This window comes from Ambystoma mexicanum, chromosome 5q (genome assembly GCF_040938575.1).
Source record: "Ambystoma mexicanum isolate Mex_15411 chromosome 5q, UKY_AmexF1_1, whole genome shotgun sequence".
NCBI lineage: Eukaryota > Metazoa > Chordata > Amphibia > Caudata > Ambystomatidae > Ambystoma > Ambystoma mexicanum.
In genome coordinates, this window is record NC_090933.1 from 568,995,421 (window position 1) to 569,018,448 (window position 23,028).

Consider the following 23,028-nt stretch of genomic DNA (forward strand, 5'->3'; position numbering starts at 1 on the left):
CTTTACAACATCCTCCATATACATTCTCTTGTGACTCTTTGACGTTAACCACGCTGGTCTCAGTCTATTTGATGCTGTTCTCCCTCTCATCATTGTGAAAGGCTCTTCCTCTGTAACTGAATGTGGGGTCATTCTGTATGCATTTAATGCTTATTTTAACGTATCCTTCCAAGGTAATGAATTTGCTATGGCCAATTGTATAATACTTTTTATGAAGCCATTCATTCTCTCTACCAGCCGTTGGCCTTTGTTTGGTAAAATGAAGTGACCTTATGTTCAGTTGCTCTGGCTTTCATAAAATCTTGCATTTCTTCTGCCATGAACTGAACCCCATTGTCAGATATAATATCTTGAGGATCTCCTTCTCTATTGAACACATCATCAAAAAATCAGACAATTTTCTTTGTGGTTACTGTGCCTTCCATAATACCACAATGTATATATTCTGAGCATCTAGTGTTTCAAAAGACCCTGTGATATCAATGGTCAATTTATTCCATACTAAATGTGGAATCTGAACAGGCTTTAGGGGTGTGACATTCATTCTCTTACCCATGTCACTCAACGCACATGCTGTACAGTTCTTCATCAACTCCTCAATTTCTCTCGACTTCCCTGACCACCAGTTATTTCCCCTCACTCTCCTCTTCATGAGGTTTCTGCCTAAATGGCCTCTGTGTGCCAAATCATTTATCTTCTTCCTTAATGACAGAGGTGGAATAATGTGATCACCCCTGAACACGCATATGGCATACTCTGATACCTAATTTTTTATTTGAACATAATCTTTTAATATTTGATCAATCTTTTTCCATCCTTCTTGTATCACTTGACGCAATAGACCTTGCTCTATGTCAACTGCAGACGCCTTGATCCATTCCTCCTTTAGCATACCTGACTAGATATGCACAATAATGCATTCTTATCCACCTCATAACTATTTTCTTCCTTTAGTCCACCATCATCCCAGGGCAATCTTGATAAACAATCTGCCAGGCGTATACACAACTTACAAAATCCATCTCTGAATTATGGGTGATATCAAATGTGGAATCTTGGAATTCAATACATGAATCAAAGGTTTGTGGTCTGTCCTTATTTCTATTGGAAGACCCCAAATCAAACCCCTGAAATGTTCAAGGATCCACCTCACTCCAAGCGCTTCTTTTTCTATAGTGGAATAATTTTGTTCTGCACCCTTTAATACTCCGGAAGCAAAAGTGATTGGTACTGTATTTCCTTCCCGAATTTGTTCCAACACACCACATAAACCATTGTTGCTGGAATCCACCGGAATTATGCTACGGGATGTACTATTGAACAATTTCATTGTCGGTGCACTGTTTATACTGTTTTTTATATACTCAAATTTGTTTTTACATTCATCTAACCATACAAATCTTACTGACTTCTTCATCAGTTATCTCATGTGAATCGTTTTGTCTGTGAAATGCGGTGTGAACTTTTAATAATATTCAGTTATACCAAGAAAACTGCACAACTGATATTTGTTTGATTGGACTGGCATATTCAATATGGTGTCCACTAAACTTTTCTTTGGTTTGATCCCCTATGCAGTTATGATGAGGCCTAAATAAGTTACTTCTTTCATCTTGATTTTGCACTTGTCAATCTTTAAAGTGAGGCTTCTTAACTGTATAACTTGTAAACACCCCTAAATGTTTGGCATTGTGTTCCTCCTCGAGCTGAGCTGCAATTAGAATGTTGTCCTGAAAATGATACACCCACTCTAGACCTCTGAATAGGTGTTGCATCAACCTTTGGAACACCGCTGCAGCTGATGCCAAACCAAAAGGCATTCTTCTATATCTAAAGGCTCCCAATTGTGTAACAAATTATGTCAGATGTTTTGATTCCTCATATAGGACTACTTGATGGTACACTGATGATAGATATAGGGTTGTAAAGTATCTAGCCGGCTTCATAGTTGTCAACATTTCTCCAATGTTGGGTAAGGCATGTCTGTCAATCCATATGCTTGCAGTCTCGGAAATTAACGCACATCCTTTCAATTGGCTAAATAGTACTTTGCAAGCACAATTTCATAAGTTCTTTTTGCAATGCATCTCTTGTACCTATTGGAATGTTCCTAACTTTATGTGCAACTGGTTTGGCTCCTTCCTTCAAAATAATCCTGTGCTTGAAATCCTTTAACATTCCTATATTGTCATTACATATTTGGAGAAAACTCTTAGCTAAACTCTCATTTGTGTCACAGCTTTCAGTTGATATACTTAGTATGGGAACACTCTCCCCAGGATGTATTTTTATCTGTAGTGCTGCTTGTTCCCACCATCCCACTACTGATGAACCATTTTCTGTGATGTATAATTTGCAATATGTCTCTCTTTCTTCGAAACTTAAATGAACCCATTTGTTTCCAATAGTATTAAAGGGGCTTTTACCATATCCAGTGGCTCTCACTTTTGTGTTTTCCAATTCTTCACACTTGCCTTTTAGTTCCTCAATGTAAGTTGCCACATCTACAATCGTATATGTTGAGCCTGTGACTACCATTACTTTCATTGGAATCTTATTTATTCTCATATATACCCATGGTCCTTTTTTCCCTTCTGGTGTGATTATTAAAATTTGAACGTCCTCTTCGTTGTCATTTCCTGGATTAGGTAAGAACGGGCATGGTGCTGGGGTATTCTGCATGGTGGTGTAATGTTTCTTTCTGGGGACTCTCATGATCCTCGACACCAATTGTTAATTTTATCTTCAGTAATGAGTAACAAGAGTATAAAAAGATTATTTGGTTTTATTGTAGAGAACCCCCAGTTGGGTGCACTCTCCCCAATGACAAATGATTCACTCCTGACACCGTTCCTGAACTGCGGGGAGCTCCAGAACGGCATCAGGTACACTACTACCACAATGTAACATTATGAAATCATAACAATGGCAGTGGCGGCTCGTCCTTAATGGGCGTGCAGGCATTTATCCATTGGACCCCTCACCCATTAGGGATGAGCTGAGGAACCGGCCCAATGAAGCACTGAACGCTGCCTCAGCTGCTTTTTTCCAGTTGAGGGAGCACTCCTGGGCTGGCTGAACTGTCAATTGGAAACACTATTTTCCTTTGACAGTTCAGTTCCCCAGCTGCGCATGCTCAATGAGGCATGCAAGGTTTGGGGTGTTTTGTTTCCCCAGCCTTGCATAGCTCATTGGAATATGCTGGCCAGGGAACTGCACATCTGTATGTGCGAGGGCACGCTTCTGCGCCTCCTCGCACATACGGACAAAGCAGGCTAGAGTGAGTCATTTTATGTCACCTACGCTGAGGCCCCTGTGCGCATGTTCTGGAACCAGGATGCTCTTGCTTCCTGTTCACGCTACACAGGAGCTGGAGCGGTGGAGAGGAAACTTCAGGAATGTGGCAGATGGTACGTTTGTTTTAATGTATTATTTAAATATGTGTATGGATATGTGTTTGTTTGTGTTATGAGTGAGAACGATGATGGGTGCTAGTGTAAATGATTGAGTGGTTGTTGTGTTAATGTGTGTTTGTGCTGTTCAGTGAAGCATATTTTGGTGAGTGGAGAAGGAGAAATGTACAACAAAGGCATTTCAAAAATGCTTTTGTTACACAATCCCTCTCCTCACTGGCCAAAATTAGCTCTCTATGGTAGATGTCTAATAACAAATTCCATGCCTGCCCCCTGGACCTCAGCGTCTGGCATACACACATTGTCACATTGATTGTGTGCGTGTGTGAGGAGCTGGGGATAGAGGGGACATGCATGTCATTTTGTTTTCTGACATCTATGATAGATGTCCAGTAAAAAAAATACCATGACTGATCCTTGTGAACCCAGGGGGTCCTTAAATCAGTAACACGTCTTGCATGGATGGGATGCAGAATAACTCTTGCACAAATAATAAGACCAACTCAGGAAGTTGCCAAAAAGTCTCTTCCGACTGTTTTAAACAGGGAGTTACAATGGACATCGATGGACGTTCATTCCAGCTCTCAAATATTTTGCATAAAAAACACATTTCTATACTATAAATTTGTCATGCCTGACGTCATACTACGTGGCAAATAAGAAGAAACTGGGGGGATGTGATACTTTCAAAGGGAACATGTAAGTATACTTTCTATATAGGGTTGGGTTGTGATTTGGTCTTTACAGTTAGGAGGACAACTTATGCCCACCCCTAGTTCAAGTCATCTTCAAACAGTTATTAAGTACATAATATATCATTGGCTCTCAAACTATAAGGCCCTTGGCTATATGGACCTTTATAATTGGTTGGCACGCTCGTACCCTTCTGGAACATTCGGCGAGTACCTTTTGAAACTGTGAAAATTGCCTGGTGTGCCTGAACGCTGCATCTGCAGCCCAGAAATCTGCTGCCCTAATCCTTTGAGGAGCCCCAACATGACGGCTCTTGGCCCCACCCACTTTTTCATTGGAAATAAAGGTGCCAGGCTCCCTGGGCTCGTAGTACTCTTTGAAACTGTGAAAATTGCCTGGTATGCCTGAATGCTGCATCTGCAGCCCGTAAATCTGCTGCCATAATCCCTTGTGGAGCCCCAACGTGACGGTGCTTGGCCCGCCCACTTTTTCTTTGGAAAAAAAGGTGCCGGGCTCCCTGGGCTCGTAGTACCTTTTGAAACTGTGAAAATTGCCTGGTGTGCCTGAATGCTGCATCTGCAGCCCGGAAATCTCTGCCCTAATCCCTTGTGGAGCCCCAACGTGACAGCGCTTGGCCCCGCCCACTTTTTCTTTGCAAAATAAAGGTGCCGGGCTCCATGGGCTCTTAGTACCTTTTGAAACTGTGAAAATTGCCTGGTGCACCTGAACGCTGCATCTGCAGCCCGGAAATCCGCTGGCCAAATCCTTTGTGGAGCCCCAACGTGACAGCGCTTGGCCCACCCACTTTTTCTTTGGAAATAAAGGTGCCAGGCTCCCTGGGCTCGTAGTACTTTTTGAAACTGTGAAAATTGCCTGGTGTGCCTGAACGATGCATCTGCAGCCCGTAAATCTGCTTCCCTAATCCCTTGTGGAGCCCCAACGTGATGGTGCTTGGCCCCGCCCACTTTTTCTTTGCATAATAAAGGTGCCGGGCTCCATGGGCTCGTAGTACCTTTTGAAACTGTGAAAATTGCCTGGTGCACCTGAACGCTGCATCTGCAGCCCGGAAATCCACTGCCCAAATCCTTTGTGATGCCCCAACGTGACAGCGCTTGGCCCACCCACTTTTTCTTTGGAAATAAAGGTGCCGGGCTCCCGGGCTCGTAGTGTTAGTTTAGAAAAATACCCTACCATGGCATAGACGATATATTATGTTGGCCGAAAAACAACCACATCGTATGACTAGCAACGTCAGTACAGAATTGTCAACATGACCCATAGAGCATCCATCTTGTAACACTAGAATTCACCATTTTTCAATTTTGCTTCTTCCTTGCTTATGTTCAAATGCTTTGCTAAAAGTGAATTCTATTTCGTTCTGCTTATGTACAGAGCAAGGCCACAAGTTACATGTTGAGAGACTAGCCCAGACAGTGATGCACTGTTTCCCTTTCTCCCTCCCTCACAAGTCCTTGGAAGTAAGCAGAAAGGCATTTAATCACTAAGCAGGTGCCAGCTAGTCTCGCTGGAATGGCAGAAACTGTAAAAATAGGCAGTTAATGGCTTGAATTATACTCTCTTTTGCGGCCCCACTTTCCTAGGACTTGCAAGACCGAGCCGACCTCTAACTCAGAAATAGAAACCGAGAGATAGTAAGGCTTGGAATGTGTCCCTGCTACGAACACAGTTTGCTTGCAGAACAAGAGCACTATGTTCTTGGTAACAAAGAATAGTGTCTGCACTTTCAGAGATTGCAAAAGTTGTTGAATAAATGTCTTTGAAGGTGTCACATTCGTCATAATTGTCAATCATCGAACCATTGCAAAGAAAGATACATTATGGGCGGTTTGGATGTGTCACTACTGATAATATGATGGTCATTTTGTATATATGTGACTGATGTAAATTGTTCGCTCTCTTGCGTCCCACGAGGTCTGGGTGACACACGTTGCGGGACGTGAGACCCAGTCGGCCGACTGAGGCTATTTGCTTTGCAATAAACCCTAGCTTTTGGGAATTGAACCTCGTGTCTGGCGTATCAATTCGTGTGTGGTGATTGTGCCATGTTTCCATTTGCGAGGGTCCCCTAGGGGCCACGTCAGTGGTACCTTTTGAAACTGTGAAAATTGCCTGGTGTGCCTAAATGCTGCATCTGCAGCCCGGAAATCTGCTGCCTTAATCCTTTGTGGAGCTCCAACGTGACAGCGATTGACCCCGCCCACTTTTTCTTTGGAAATAATGGTGCCGGGCTCCCTGGGCTCGTAGTATCTTTTGAAACTGTGAACATTGCCTGGTGTGCCTGAACGCTGCATCTGCAGCCTGGAAATCTGCTGCCCTAATCCGTTGTGGAGCCCCAACATGATGGCGCTTGGCCCCGCCCACTTTTCTTTGGAAATAAAAGTACCTGGCCATTCTCTTGCGGCATTAAGCCCGGTAGGAGTGAATGGCGCTGTGACTTTACTGTTTGTGGCTGTTTGGGCTGTGAGGCTGGAATAGAGCCGGCTGCTTACTGCTACCAGTTACTATTTCTGTTGATAGAAGTGCTGAAGGGCTGAGACTGTCTGCTCGCCAGAAATAGAGATAAAGACGGTAACACGAAGTAACATTGGCATGAAGGCAGGGGGGTAAGTGCTAATGCGATCTGTTACAGGCTCAGCTGCTGGGAGACTGCAAAGGTGTTTTATTTGGTCCGGACAGATGATTAGTTATTTCAATCTTCAAGGCGAACAGTCCTTGGGCGTACTGGGTCACGCATTGCTTCTTATACTTCTAGTTTGGCGGAAACTTCTGCTCAATGGGGGGGAGAAACGGATTAAGGCTGCTCCCCAAGCCATCGGATGTTCCCAGGACGGAAGTCATTTCATACTTATTCTTACATACTGCCCTCTGAGGCAAGAATTTTGACTGAAGTACAGAGTGCTGTTTATTTAGTTTCATATTGTGTTATTGCTCATTGTGAATTTGTGAATCTGTTAGGTAAAATGTCCTTTTCGCAATATAGCCTGAAATCAGGGATGCCATCCAGTGTATCCAGCAAGGTTGTAACTCAGAGTAAGGGCGAATCGCCAGCCCACAAAAAAGTGCTTGGCATAATGGCCAAAAGAAAGACTTTTCTTAAAGAATGCCCATGCTCCCAGTCTATGGGAGGAGACATAAGATCATACTATAATTGTTAGGAGTATTCAACAATTGGTGGTGCAGGGCGCAATAACAAACTAAAGCAATTAGATGCCAACATCGATAGTGAAATGACATCTTTACTTAAAAAAAAAACATTGCTTGTAACGGCGAAAGGATCCTTACCGGTGGGAGGCGTTTCAGATATGACTATTGTGATTGAAGGAAATTGGTGTGACCTGGGGGGTCCATCAGAACCAATAATGTCTGTGAATCATAGTATAACGCAGCCTACAACATGCATGGTGGAAAAGCAGAAAAGGTTAAGAGCATCTTACAATGAAATGCACATTACAGGCCAGGTTGACAAAGAAGCTTTGGACTTTATGGACACTAGCAATACTTCCGGCATTGAGGATGAGATTGTTTTTGTACATTTGAATACTGCCAATTTAATGCAGCTCTCCAATCCAAAGTCCTGTTGGAAAAATGTTGAACTTGCAGTTAGAGTGTTCCACTTCTGCAATTGAAAATCAAGGAGTGTATAACACTTTGAAAACAGTGAATGCAGGTGAAATGATAAATTGGGAACCACACCTGTACCAAAGCAAATGAATGAGGAAAGTATTTGTGGAAAACCAGCTATGCAGGGTTCTGTAATACAAGAAAATGTGGTGGGGCTTAAAACAGTCAATATCTCTCTGGCGGCTATGAATCTGGCACTAACAACCCTAACCAGATTGTATGAAGGCATGGATCAAAAAATAAATCATCAAACTATTATGCTATCACAAATAGCAAATTGAAAGGAGAATAACCATGCAAATAATACTGTGGATGATCAATGTGTCAAGTATGAAATATTCAGACATTGTAAGCAAATATCAATAGGGTCACAAACAGAAGACGCTCTCGAACAAGATGTAGATAGTAATGCGAGAGATGAAATGGACAAAGTAAAGGAAAGCATTATCCTGCCAACAGTGAAACCTGGCATCAAACAAACTCAAAAAGCAGATGAAAATTCTGATGTATCAAAGACTAACTTCAATAAATCTAAAGTTAAAACAACACCAACTGCTGTTGATGACAAGCAAACGTCTAATGAAGTGGAATCAAAGGAAAATCAGTCAAATATGGAAAAGTCTGTGGAAGCTGTGAACACCCAAACATTTCAAATATTCAACTCTAAAAATTCTAAATTGGGCAAGAAAGCAAAACTGTCGGGAAATAAAGCTGCAGACAAGAGGAAAAAGATGGAAGTGATACAAAAAAAGAACGCACAGAAAGCAAAAACAAGGAGATTCTTGAAAATCATTAAAAAATCACAAAAACAATTGGATTAATCAAACAAGGAAGTGATCCAAGAACAACTGATGAGGATGGATCAGCAACTGAAGCAAGATAAACCTCTTAAGGTTGTGACATATGAACCCCTCAATGAGATAGTAGCCCTGGATGAAATGCAAGGCTCATAACTTGTATCAAAGGGAGAGGCACCAAAACCGGTGATTGTGGATAAACAAGAGGTGGAGAAAGTACATAAAGAAATGGCAGAAGGGACATTAGAAAAGCAAAGACTCTTGAATTATCAAATCTGAGAAGAAATTAAACAAACAGTGGCACAATACTTACTTGATCAGCCGACCATTCAGATCATACAACCAACAAATCAAATTGATGCAAGAACAGATGCATACTAACCGATATTGAAAGGTCCAAATTGGTCGGAAAAACAACAGCGAAACCCTCCACAAAAGCAACCGATTATGGGACAACCCGATGTATCTATTGAATCTCTCCCAAGGTCAGGAGGAATAGAAAGCATGAAAAAGCCAATGGGTTGGAAATCACACCAACCAATGATGAATTATCATAACTTAATTGTTGAATGCCGGGGGCATCCTTTTGCTAAATTTGATCTTAATCGCTCGAGTATAATGAACATATGTAGAGATGTGCCACAATTAAGAAACATAATCTCATCTGATATTAATGTCATTGAATTTCTTCACGATAATGATCTATCGAGGGTACGGTTATCCATACGTTCTACTGTAATAGTGAACACAATATGGGGAGCAAGATCGATACTTAATGAGGATTTACCCATAGTCAAGAATTGAATCAATCAAAATGGAGCCAAAATGAGAAAATGAAAAATAAAAGCCTGCAAATTTATGGAGTGGAAAGTTCCAGCATCCCACAATACCAACTGCAATCTCAGAATATGTATCAAATGGAGAACTGCAACCAGTCATAACAATGACAAATGATGGAGTCCATATCTCTAGTATCCTGGAATACTAGAGGATTCCAGCACTTTATTAATTCAACAGCAAGTAATCTGAATGATTTTGATATTGTGGTGTTGCAAGAAACATGGCTGACTAGCATACCAACATGGGACGGATATCAGATTCTATTCACCTCGGCGGTAAAGTTTGCGAGAGGCCATCCCATAGCAGGCTTGATGGTAGCAGTGAGAAAGTCAAAAAATGTCAATGCTCATTTATATGAGTACATTTTTGCCTTTCATCAAATTGATTATTCTGAAAAAACAGACTACTCAAGGGCAATAATTAATATCTATTGGGCTAGTGCCCAATTGTCTACAGGAGACTTCTTCATGCAAATAGAAACAACATTGGATAGACTGGCAATCATGAGGAATATTGACTCTGTGATGATCATGAGGGACCTAAATCTACATCTAATGCTTGAAGTAATATCGAAGAATCACGATGGATCAATTTAATGGAAGAGAGACAATATGTGATGCTAAATAGGGCAGTAGAAACAGATGTTCCAGCTCATTATACATGGCATAGAGGGGAATCTGAAGCTACATTAGATTACATCTATATAGACAACAAGTTCTTGTCCATGATTGAGTCACTATAGTTAAGGCCGAACAATTTGAGTGACCACTGTCAACTTTGCCTAACATTCTCATGGAAAGGGGAAACCATCAAGAAGAAAAGAGATTTTTTTAGAGATCAAGTATTAGTCAACAACGGAAAGAATCGGTTACAATGGTCAAACAACGCTCTTGAAGAGCTGGATGAAGCAATTAAGGTACAAGGTGCAAGCAATTATATATCCCTGATGCAACAATATGCGGTCCTAAAATCAAATGCCAACTGTCAGGGGAAATGACATATGCATGCCTTTGATCCAGAAGTAAAACTCAGGAAATGCAAGCTTAGATGTGAAATTCGTACAATATCTACCAGTCGAACAAAGATCAAAACAAATAAAACATCTAAAGTCAGTACATAAGTACTGGATTAGAAGTAGGAAAGCACTAAGCCTCCAAAAGGACAGCGAACAAATGTTGAAGAAAATGGTGATAAAATCCACAGCAGAGATCTGGGGGCTGCTGAATGAAGCAACTACAGAGTTACAAGAATCAATCCAATCAAACTCCATAGCGGAAAATAACATGCTGTGAATACTATCAAGGCATTTATCAATCACCATTTACTATTGGTCAGGTAGTTATTCCGAGTGTTAAGGGGAGTCATCTCTTGGATTTCGATGAAGATAGTGCAAAATATTTTATTGGGAAATTAAGTACATCATGTGCAGCAGGGCTGCATGGTCTAAATAACATAATGCTGAATGCTTTAGCATAATGCTGAAATAATATCATGTGGCACAGATTCTGAATAAGATCTTTCTAAATGTTCTGTTAGCAGGGAAAATACCAGCGAATTGGAAGCAATCAGTGATAGTACCCCTGTATAAGAAAGGAAATAGATCTGATCCTTCTTCCTTTAGGCCAATAGCATTACTCAATTACCCTGCTAAGATTTTTGGACGCATTCTGTTCAAAAAGTTCAATATTTGGCTAACAGAAAGGAACTTAAGAGACCTGTATCAAACAGGGTTTATTGCCGGTATTGGGACCAGTGTAAATCTGCTAGCCTTAAATGCTATTATTGCAAGTGATCACAAAAAGAAACAAGCATTGTACATAGAATTCATTGACTTCAAAACAGCCTTCCATGCAGTACCGAGAGAACTACTGTTTATGAAACTCCTAAAACAAAATTGCCTGTGGAACTTATTGAAATGGATTATGGAACTTCACTCAGATACTTCAATTCAAATAAGATTGAGCAGAGAGGGCATTCTTTCAGAGAAGATAATGACATCGAGAGGATTGAAGCAGGTGTGTATTCTCACATCCACCCTGTTCAACTTTTTTATTTTTGACATGGGTGAAAGTTTCAGAGATATCATAACAGACTCTCCCAAGCTTGATGGCCAGGAAATAAAATGGCTATTCTATGCTGATGACTTACTGTTGCTATCGAGGACTCCATCTGGGCTAAGAAATATGCTTAAAAGCCTGGAAAACTATGCTAAACGAAATATGACAGCAATAAACACACAAAAAAACAGATTATGCAGTTTGAAAATGGAATACAGCGCTGTTGGAATAATACATGGCATCTGGATAAAGTCCAAATTGTTCCAGACTATATATATTTAGGGACTAATAGAAATAATCGTCCGCGGGATCTGCCACATGAGATAAACTTAAAAGTGAAACTAAGTACAGCCACCTCGCAAGCGCGGGTCATTGACAGCAAATTTGGAAAATGTTTGTTTTGTCCTATTGTAACCTACTACAAACAAAAAACCATTCAAATACTAATTTATGGATCAGAAACCAAAGCTTCAAAAAATGGCGTATATAGGACTAAGTTAGAAGGATTTTTTGGGAAATCTGTCCTAAAATTACCAACCACAGTCCCAATAAATTTAATTAGACATGAATTAGGACTGATCTCCATGCATGCACATTATCAATGGAAAGTATGTATGCTATATCGTAAATGCCTACTTGCTGACAAGAAAAAGAATATTCTGTCGATAGTGTCGAACTATGTAAAAAACTCTAATGAAATATTCATTCTTAAATGGAGGATGAAAGCGCAGGAAACAATGAGTGATGCTTGTATATCAGAGGAGACTCTTCTTCTAAATCCAGAGTTGGCTAAGAAAAAAATATGGGAATTCGATTGGATTTAAACCAGGGAAGGTTATAGAGATTATAAGATATTCAAGGAAACTCCATTTACGCATAAAAATCATGGCTCAATCGAATCTTACCTTTCTCGATGCCCTGATAGAAAGCAGTGTTCAGGTCTTCTGAGACTGAGATTAAACATTTGGAAAACGTGTGAGGTAACAGGCAAATGGCATTCCATTTCACCCCAAGACCAATTGTGTCGATATTGTAGTAATGTAGTGAAAACCTTCAAACATATATTGGTGGATGTGTAATTCTGCAAACATTACATATCAAATATTTTTGGAGCCACTTTGAACAAAATGAAAATGTTGATGTGGAGACAATGTGGCATTGCATCTTTCATATACATTCCAAATCATTGAGTTTTGCGAACATGAACTTCCTGGCTGAATTTGCTTTGGACGAAGATGAATCTCAGATATGAGAACTAATTGGAAAATATGGAAAAATATATAAGAACTATAAGACTTTTAAGATTGATCGTAATGATGAAATGCGATTATTTTATGTTTTTTTATTGTGAATTACGTATGTGTTAGAGAATTTTGGATGTTTGTTGTGCTTTTATGTTTAAAAATGTTTATTTTGAAAGGTTGATTGAATCAGCCAAACAAAATAAAAATGTTTAAAAAAAAACATTCGGCTCCTTAGCAGCACATAAGCTAGTTTCCCAGGTGCCAGTGGGTGGACTTTGACCATGTCTCCCCACCCAATTAGCCCAGTGTCTCTCATGCCTTCTGCCAGTAAGATTGTCTTTGAACTTGCAATGTATTCTTGCTCCTGGGAATATAAGGGAGTACAAGCACATGCTTATCACAAGTCTAGAGCAGCATGCCCACGTCCTATTTTCCTCCTTGGCTCACGTAACAGGAGACCGTATTTAGGCCTGTTTTGCAGCATTTAATTGTCTTCCATTAATAAACTTGACACACATGGTGTTCTTTCTTTGCACCCTAACACAAGACGATTCAACTTGTCACGGTTCCTGTTCTTTATAGATAGATAACCAGTTCTTGGCTACTTCATCCTTTGACACGAGGTCAGACAGCTCTTCCAGGCCTTTTCATGCTCTTAGCTTCATGTTGCTGCAACAAAGATTTCCCATCCTTCCTTCTCTGTTGGTCTGAGCTTACTAAATATGTGACACCGATGTCCAGCTTCTATATAACGGCAGCACCGCCTTCAGTCTATTCACTACATATAGCTAGCCTTTAAGATCACTTAGTCTACTTGTGATGCTGCATCTGTACAGTTATGAAATGGCTTGCATTTTCTGCAGTGCTCTTAACACATGCAATCTTAATTCTGCATATGAAAGTTTACTCGATTCTTATATTTCGTCATCAGATTTCATAAAGTCTATACATCCTCTTCTTTAGCCACTCTTCTCAGTGTGTCATGCTTGCTTCTAGTGACGTCACCAAATTCTCTTTCTCTCATCTTCATATTCCTTCGTGGACCTCTTCCAACAGATTGTCACTTTCACAATGTTATTGCACTGTGAAATTCTTAAATTGCATTGTGAAACCTAGGACTTTTCCCCACTATACAGGACTCTCAGACTTAGGTGTGTTTTCGATCCGTCATTTAATTGCATTGTGAAGTAGTGCCATTATATGGTTTAGCCTCTTAGCAAAGCATTCATCTAGCGAACTCTCTACCATTATTTAAGCTCCTGTCGTCTTGTCCAATTGTCTACTTTGTCTCGTCTCTCTCTGTCTCGTCTGTCTGTGCCCCTCCCTGTGTCCTTCCCTAGTGTTCCCCTTCTCCCTACCTACTCTATGGTGCTCTCTGTCTCTCCTATCTTTTCTAACTGCTTCTATATCGACTATCCTGCTCGCCTCAATAAATCTGGTAGGAAGAAGTTTAAAAAAGACATCCTGGTCTCCAAACCAGGTCTCCCTATCACTGATACCTATACCAGTGCCTCCTCCAGGCAAACCTTTACCGACATCCTCTTTGCCATTCCCTCGCCAGACCTATGGACTCTATGCTCTTGCTTTTCTCTTCTTCTCCCATTAATGGTGGCACCCGGTGGGAGGCCCTCCTGGCCTTCTTCCACTCCTCTAAGGTCATCATTAATGTTTACTTGAATGGTACAGTCTTGGTCCAAGGCCTTCAAGCCAACCTTCTCCTCTTTCATATATGCGTCCTGCACCTTATCAGTTTCCTTTCTTCTCCTGCTGTCCCCTCTTTTGCCTCCACAGCCTCCTTGCCCCCCCTGCTGTCTCCTCCTTGGCTAACTTGCCCTTTCCTCCTTCCTCTTCTGCTCCCACTCGGGCTTCCTCTACACCTCCACAGGGCGTACCTCTGATATGTACCCCTCCCCGGAAGTCTTTCAAGGATGGCAACCTTCTTCATATTGCCACTCTAAACTCTTGCTCAGCTGTCAAACTCTCCTCTCTTATCCGCCGCCTCCTTGAAGAACTTGACCTCGATGTCCTCGGTCTCACTGAGACATGGTTCATGGCCTGATCTGTTACGAGCTTTGACACTCTCCTCCTTGACAGCTACAAGATCTGCTCTATGCCCAGATCCAACTGTTCTGGAGGGGGTGTAGCCCTGGTCTTCCCGGAGTGGATTCCTGCCTCTACCATTCCAACACAGGCCTACTCCTCCTTCGAATGCCTCATCTGCAGGCCATTTCTCTCTGCTGGCCACTCCCTTACTGTGGCTACCATCTATCGGCCACCTGGTCAGATCTCCTCCTTCCTCTCTGAGTGGGTGGAACTCTCCTCTTCCCTCCTGGTCTCAACCACTCAACTCCTCCTTCTTTGAGATGTTAACATCTGCCTGGATTCTTCCTGTCCATTACCTCTGTGAATCTCTCTCACTCTCTATTCTCCCCTCTGGCCCTACCAACTCTGCAGGGCATACTGATGTTCTGATCTCTAAAGACCTTCCGCTTTCTATGCATCTCACCACACCTCTCTCCTGGAGTGATCACTTTCTCCTTTCCTCCCAGCTTACTCTCTTTACCCCTCAAGCCAAGCCAACTCCAGCACTGCCACCAACCTTCTTGGTTACCAGACCCATGAAGCGTGTGTCAGTTGAGGCTTTTGCCGCCACTTTCTCACCCCCCTCCCACTTCAGATGGCTCACACCCTAACACAGCCCTTTCTATGCTCCACTTTGCTATATCTGATATTCTTGATGTTCTTGCACCTGTCATGAGGATCCGCTTGAAGACCAAAGTCAAGTGCAATTCCTGGTATGTCTCTGACCTTGTCACCCTTAAACGCAAGTGCAGGGTGGCTGAGAGGAAATGGTGTGCTTCCTGTACATCGTCTGACAAACTGGCCTACCGCCTGCTCCAAAGGCAATACCGGCTCTTGGTTCGCACCAAGAAGAGAGCCCTCAGCCCACGTCCCTGCAGCATCCAACAACTCAGCCAAACTCTTTAAAATCTTCAAGGAGCTGGCCAAACCTGCTGCAGTCTCTACCTCTCCTGTCCCCTCCCAGGCCCTCTGCACGGACCTCACCTCTCATTTCATCTCAAAATCTCAGGACATCCTGTCCTCTCTCTCTTCCTCTCCCCCTCCTCCCTCTACTCCCTGTTCTTCCACTGTCCCTTCTTTGGCCACCTCTCTTCCCTCCTTCTCTGCCTTTCTCCCGTTCTCCCAAGATGAGGTCTCTAGACAAGTCTGATCTATGAACGTCTTGTCAAAACAGGTTCACCCCTGTTCCTCCAAAAATAAACCAAGGACCACATCCACACCCTGGCTCCTGCTCTGGCTGACTTCTGCAACCACTCCTTTGCCACTGGAGTCTTCCCTTCCCCCGTGAATCACTCCCTCGTGCACCCTCTTCTGAAGAAACCCTCTGCCGACCCTTCCTGTCTGGCTAACTTTCACCCAATCTCCATCACTCCTTTCCTGGCCAAACTCCTGAAAAAGATGGCCATATCCCAGCTTAATCTTCACATTTAATCTGTTGGTTGTCTCCATGACCATCTGTGTGGCTTTAGAGCTGCCAGAAGTATGGAAACTGCTCTCCTGAACATCAGTGAAGACCTGCTCTCCAACCTTGGTTTCAAAACCCTTGTGTCCTCCTCCTCCTCTTACCTGATCTCTCTTCTGCCTTTGACACGGTCAGCCATGCCATCCTGCTCAACTGTCTCTGTGATAACCTGGGTATCACGGATCAGGCCCTGGCTTGGCTGACTTCTTTCCTCTCAGATCTTTCCTCTCAGTGCTATGCAGATGACACTCAACTCATTTTCAGGCTCCTTTCCTCCACCTCTTCTCCCTCTCTTTCATCTTAGACTGTCTGTCTGCCATCCAGGAGTGGTGTGCCACAAATGATCTCTGCTTTAATGCCAGGAAGAATAAGATTCTCGTCATCAGCACCCCTGCTCTCTCCTTTCCTGTCACTCTCTGGCTGGCCTCTCATGGCCCTCTTCCTGTTCCCACCTGTGAGGCTAGAAACCTCAGGGTCATCTTTGACCCACATTCTCCTTCTCTCCTCATCTCTGACTTCTCTAAGAAGTCACACTACCAGCTGCACTTCCTCTGAGGTATTCTTCCTTTCCTCTCCTTCCCTCAGAAGCTCATGGTCTCCATAGCTCTGGTACTCTCTAGGCTGGATTACTGCAACAGCTTCTTTCTAAATGTGCCTGCATCTACTGTCTGCCCTCTGCAACTCATCCAAAACTGGACTGCTAGACTTGTCCTTGGCCTAAAGCCCAGGGATTGTATCTCTCCAGGGTGGAAATCTCGGAGCTGGCTCCCAGTGGCAGCATGGATTATGTTCAAAACCCTCTGCTTTGTCCACAAGGCCTTCTGGGGCATCAATACCTTCAACTCTTTCTTCCTAAATATCTTCCTTCTCGAGCTCTTCGCTCATCCACCTCCAACTCCCTCAGGGTCCGTCGCTTCTCCAAGCAACAAGTTGGCGGTAGATCTTTCTCTTCAGCCAGGGCCTCCCTCTGGAACAGCCTCCCTGCCTCTCTGAAGAAACTTGAGGAGAACCATCTCTTTTTCCGGATGCACCTCAAGACCTTCCTATTTGCTTCTGCTTTCTCTCCTCTTCTCCCCTGCTGATCTCCTGGCTGACACTGCACTGGTCACCTGGCTACCCTCTGATCTCGGGCCCAGGTCCCCTCCCTGCCAGTTGCACACCTGCACTGCCCCTGTACCAAACCCTTGCATTGGGGGACTGTTCTGTATCCCTACAGCCCCCTACCAGCACTTGACACCTGATGTCTGCACTTACCCTCGCCTTTGCACTTGCCACCAGCTGGTCTCACTTTTATTTATTTTCCTATTTACTGTTTATCCTATGCACTGCACTTCCCCTTCCCCCCAACACTTACCCCCTCCCCTGCATTTGCGCAATCTCAATGTCACCTGGCCTAGTAAGATCTTTGTCTCTGTCTTCCTCTGTTCCCTCTCCCTTGCCTCATTGCGCCTTGAAACACTTGTGTTTCGGCGAGTTATAAATAACTCAGTTATAAATAATTCAGCCACACTGGTGATTCTCTCCAACTTTCCTTGTACCATTATTTCTGAAATACAAGGATGCACTTTTTAGAGGCATTATATGTAATGGTCCTCCTTCTTATCGCCGACCCATGTCAACAACTTTGTAATCTTTGGCCATCGATCCTTGCATTCTTTTTCTGCAATTAACAAAACTTCTTCCCATTGTCTGGTTATTGCTGCTGATTTGCACTCAACCAATCCTTCGGCCCACCCTTCACGAGTGAGCATTGTTCCTTTGATTTGTAATTGGCTTCTTTCCCGACATATCTGTATCTCCTCTGTATCCTTGCCTTGGCAAATTAACATCTTATTTTCTTCCATCCTGATTCCTGCTCTGCTCATTCCAGGCTGTTCATATCTTATTACTAGATTTCTTGTTTCTGTTCCCTCTCTGCCTTCAAATCTTGCACATAATTGTCTTCTCTTTGTCACTTTATTCATCCACACTAAGGATACTATTCGACTGCCCATGTGGGCATGACAAAGACTGATTTGCAAACGGATATTTCCCATGTGTGAAAGGTACACTCTCAAAGTGGATAATAACCACTGAACAGGTTATCATGCCGTGTTCTTTCGAGAGAGGGGCGCCTGCTACCTTTTTTGTATTTTTGGAAGGAACCTGGGGTTGGTCACCCTAAGCAACCTGGGGGCAACCAGACGTGGACTCCCTGCTCACTTTGCTCAGAGAGGCACAGCTTAACAAAACTGAAAAATGTGTATGGGGTTGCTGTTGGTACTCTTGTTCAGAAGGGAATTGCCATAGCATTTCAGTGCTGGACTGCCCATGTGGGCGGGGCAAAGACTGATATGCAAATGGATATTTCCCATCTGTAAAAGATACAGTAAGCAAATAGCTGATGGCTGCAAACTCTCAAAGTGGTTAATAACCACTGAACAGGTTATCATGCCATGTTATTTTGAGATAGGGGCGCCTGCTACTTTTTTTGTATAGGTGTTGATAATAGATCATTTGATCCAGTTGCTGAAAGGTTTTCATCTGTGTTCTGAGACCGACCCCCCCTATGCTTGAGTTGATCTGAAATGAGAGAGATACTAGCCGTCAAACATGTCAAATCATTGCATAACTCATTTCCTAACATTTTTGCTGTACTCTGCGCATCACTTCTATTCCTTAATGGAGGAGTCAAAGGTATTCTCATTCGCCTCCTTGTTACTAGTTCATGGGATGGGAGGTGGTGGTCCGAACCAGGCTGATTCCTTAGGGCATATAAAGCTAGGTTCACCTTGTTACTAGTTCATGGGATGGGAGGTGGTGGTCCGAACCAGGCTGATTCCTTAGGGCATATAAAGCTAGGTTCAGGCAATATAACCATCCCTTCTTCAAAGTTACCTTGAGCTTGGCAATCCTTTCTTTAAGGAGGCCGTTGAGTCTCTCACATATGATGTTCGCTTGTAGTTGATATGCAGAGGAAAACTTGTGCTTAACATTCAATAATAGTGCTATTTGTTCAAATACTTCATTAACAAAATGTGGCCCATTATCAGATGTCAGCACTTCACACACTCCCCATTTAGGAAAGACTTCACATACTAGAAACTTTGCTGTGCAAGTGGCATCAGGGGCTTCTATCCAACTAGAGAAGGGACACACCACCCCTGTCAGATACCTGTATCCACTACACACCTGCAGCATATCAACATAGTCAATATGTAAATGCTGAAAAGGACCATTTGGTGGAGTAATTACTTCTCTAATCATTCTCAGTGTATGCCCAGTGGTAAACCTTTGACATACGATTTTACTACATAAAATGCAACGTGTTCTAACAAATGTGGAACAAACCAATCTTCTGCAATTGTTGCAGCAAGACTTTCTCTAGTTACATGCGCAGGGTAGTGCAGCTGTTCAAGTGATACCTTTAACAATTCTACTGGCATCACCGGCTTTCCGGTGCTATCCTGTCACCATAATGCTTCTGTGGGGACTGAAGAGCATCCCCTTTGCTTCCATAATTCCTGCTCTTCCTGTCGTGCACTTACTCGAATCTTCATTAATTGAGTTTCTTGGCAAATTATTAAATCCTTCTTTTACTGCCATAATCATGACTACCCTCTCCTTGACATCTAGAGTATCAAAACTTGAAATATCTGGTGAATATGCAACCCTTTTGGCTGATGTCACATAGGCAGTGTCACTGTACACAATCACTTCCGGCCCTTTGTGATTCTCGAGCATGACAATAGGTGCTACCAGTTCAGCCGCATGCACCGAAAAGTGAAACGGTAGTCTTTCACTTGCTACCACTTCAAATTCCCCATTGGCTCTTTGCCTCAATACAGCTGAAGCAGAATGCCTTTCTCCACTTATTTGAATGATTTTCAAAGAACCATCAATAAAGAGAATTTCCCCTCCTGGCAACGTGTTCTCCTTTACGGGTGGTATATCATCATAGAATTCAACGTAGTTTGCACAATCACGCACATGGTCACTCTCTGTCACTGGCTCAGCTATAAACGTGGCAGGATTCACTATCTCTGGGTTCGAAATCATCACTTCATAAGTAGAAGCTCTCTGGGATGTCAATGTACCTTTGGGTTTCTCTGAAATGGAAAACAGAGCATTCTCCACAAAAAGAGTCATAGAACAACCCATTAGAATGCTTGTAGACCTCTCAATTGCGAATGTGACAGCTTCCAATGACTGTTTTCAAGGAAAGTGTCTCTTCAAAACTGGGTCTAGAATTCAACTGTAATATGCCAGAGGTGTTTACCCCAATGTGGTCCTATTTCTAAGCACTGCAGTCATGAGTGTCCAATTCGTGTGCGAAAATAAAAATTCCTCAGCATAATTGGGAATTCCTAAAACAGGAGCTGTACATATCACTTTTTTCAACTCTTCAAACCCTTCCTCCATTTCCTGAGTCCATTCTATTTTTACTTTATCTACCTGTGCTTTCTTCAAAGTCTGCAAAGGGGGTCTTGTATATGAACTGTAATCAAGCACTCATGCTCTTAGATAATTACATAATCCCAAAAACTGTTGCATCTGCTTTACTGTATGCTTTAATGTGATTTGGAGTGCGCGCCTCACCCCCCTTTGTTTTTACATGTAATCTGTGGAGTCCAGACTCCAGAGGCTGCAGCACTGGTGTCATTTTGCCCTACAGTGGAGAACCATAGTTATGGTTTTCCCCCCTCCCCCTGCTAAAATGTGTGCTCCTGGAGGGGAGTCTTTTGTAGGTCACCTAAATTGAACAAATTATTTCACTACAGCTCCCATAATCCTTAGAGACTTCATTAGCAATTTAATTGGATTCACCTGAAAATAAAGGCAACACAGCCTCCCTGAAAAGTGTTGGGACACAAAAGCGCTAGGAGGAGGAGAACAGCAGTACAAATGCAGCAGAAATGGTCCAACCCTGTGAACTTTTGTCAACAATTGGGATCTAACCCAGTGAATTGGACACTTTGGGATCTAACCACGTTATTGCTTTTCTTTCTTCAGGTAGTATATTGGCTAGGATTTGGAGTAAGCACCTCACCCACCTTTTGTTTTTACATGGAATCTGTGGAGATCCGGACTCCAGAGGCTGCAGCACTGGGGTAATTTTGCCCTACAGTGGAGAACCATAGTTATGGTTTTCCCCCGTCCCCCTGCTAAGGGTAAGATGTGTGCTCCTGGAGGGGAGTCTTTCCTTGGTCACCTGAATTGAACAAATGATTTCACTACAGCTCCCATAATCCTTAGAGACTGCATTAGCAATTTAATTGGATTCACCTGAAAAGAAAGGCAACACAGCCTCCCTGAAGAGTGTTGGGACACGAAAGTGCTAGGAGGAGGAGAACGGCAGCACAAATGCAGCAGAAGGGATTCAACCCTGTAAACCTTTGCAACAATTGCAATCTAGCCCAGTGAATTGGACACTTTGGGACTCAACCCAGTTATTCTTTTTCTTTCTTCGGGTAGTATATTGGCCAGGATTTGGAGTGCTTGCCTCACCCCCCTTGTGTTTTTACATGTAATATGTGGAGATCCAGACTCCAGAGGCTGCAGAACCGGGGTCATTTTGTCCTACAGTGGAGAACCAAAGTTATGGTTTTCACCCCCTCCCCCTGCTATGGGTAAGATGTGTGCTTCTGGAGGGTAGTGTTTCCTTGGTTACCTGAATTGAGCAAATTATTTCACTATAGCTCCCATAATCCTTAGAGACTGCATTAGCAATTTAATTGGATTCACCTGAAAAGAAAGGCAACACAGCCTCCCTGAAGAGTGTTGGGACACGAAAGCGCTAGGAGGAGGAGAACAGCAGTACAAATGCAGCAGAAGGGATCCAACCCTGTGAAATTTTGGCAACAATTGGGATTGAACCCAGTGAATTGGACACTTTGGGATTTAATCCAGTTATTCTTTTTCTTTCTTGAGGTAGTATATTGGCCAGGATTTGGAGTGCACGCCTAACCCCCCTTTTGTTTTTACATGCCATCTCTAAACATTCCATCATAACTAATATCAGTCAACCTGTACCTTTCTCCAATAGCTATCACTATTCTCCATGGTCTTCCATAGTCATCTGTTCCTTAGAGCAGTGCCATTTGCCCCCATACTATGGCTACATCTAATTCTATAGTGATGGTCTGTCCCCCCTCTTTGTTCATTGGTATCTCTGGTCTAAACAAAAAATCATCAGGTATTCTCATAGTTTTTCCCACTAAGCCAGGTAGCCATGTTAATAGAATGCTCACCTCAGAAAGGAAAACCTCTGGCTCTAATGGAACACATCGCAGAGCCACTTTCCCTTTGAATGCTAGTATAAATTCTCCCACATTCATGTAGCATATGCCAGGAGTGGAACACACTGTTCCTTCATCAGTAAAAGAAATCATCATGTTATGTTTTGTCATCAAATCTCTTCCCAATATGTTAACCGGAGTCGGTCGAGAATACAGCAATGGCCAGGCATATCACACTCTCCTATAGTGACTGGCAATTCATCAGTAAAAGGTACTCGACTTGTGGCTCCAGAGAACCATTGAGCATTCATAGCATGCCCCCGACATTGGATATTTTCCCTCTTGTATACATGAATGAGTAGCCCCAGTGTCTAATAAAAAAGAAAAAGATTTGTCTCCTATTGTCACATCGACCCTTGGTTCCTCTTGGGGGTCGGGTATCACCGATAGTATTGAACACATCAAGTCGCCCTGTGAGCTCTACTATTGTGGATACATGCACACCCCTGCACCCGTGAAAGGATTTACTCCCACCACAGTGACACACCCTGTTGTAGGTGTCAATAGTTGTTCCGTGTTT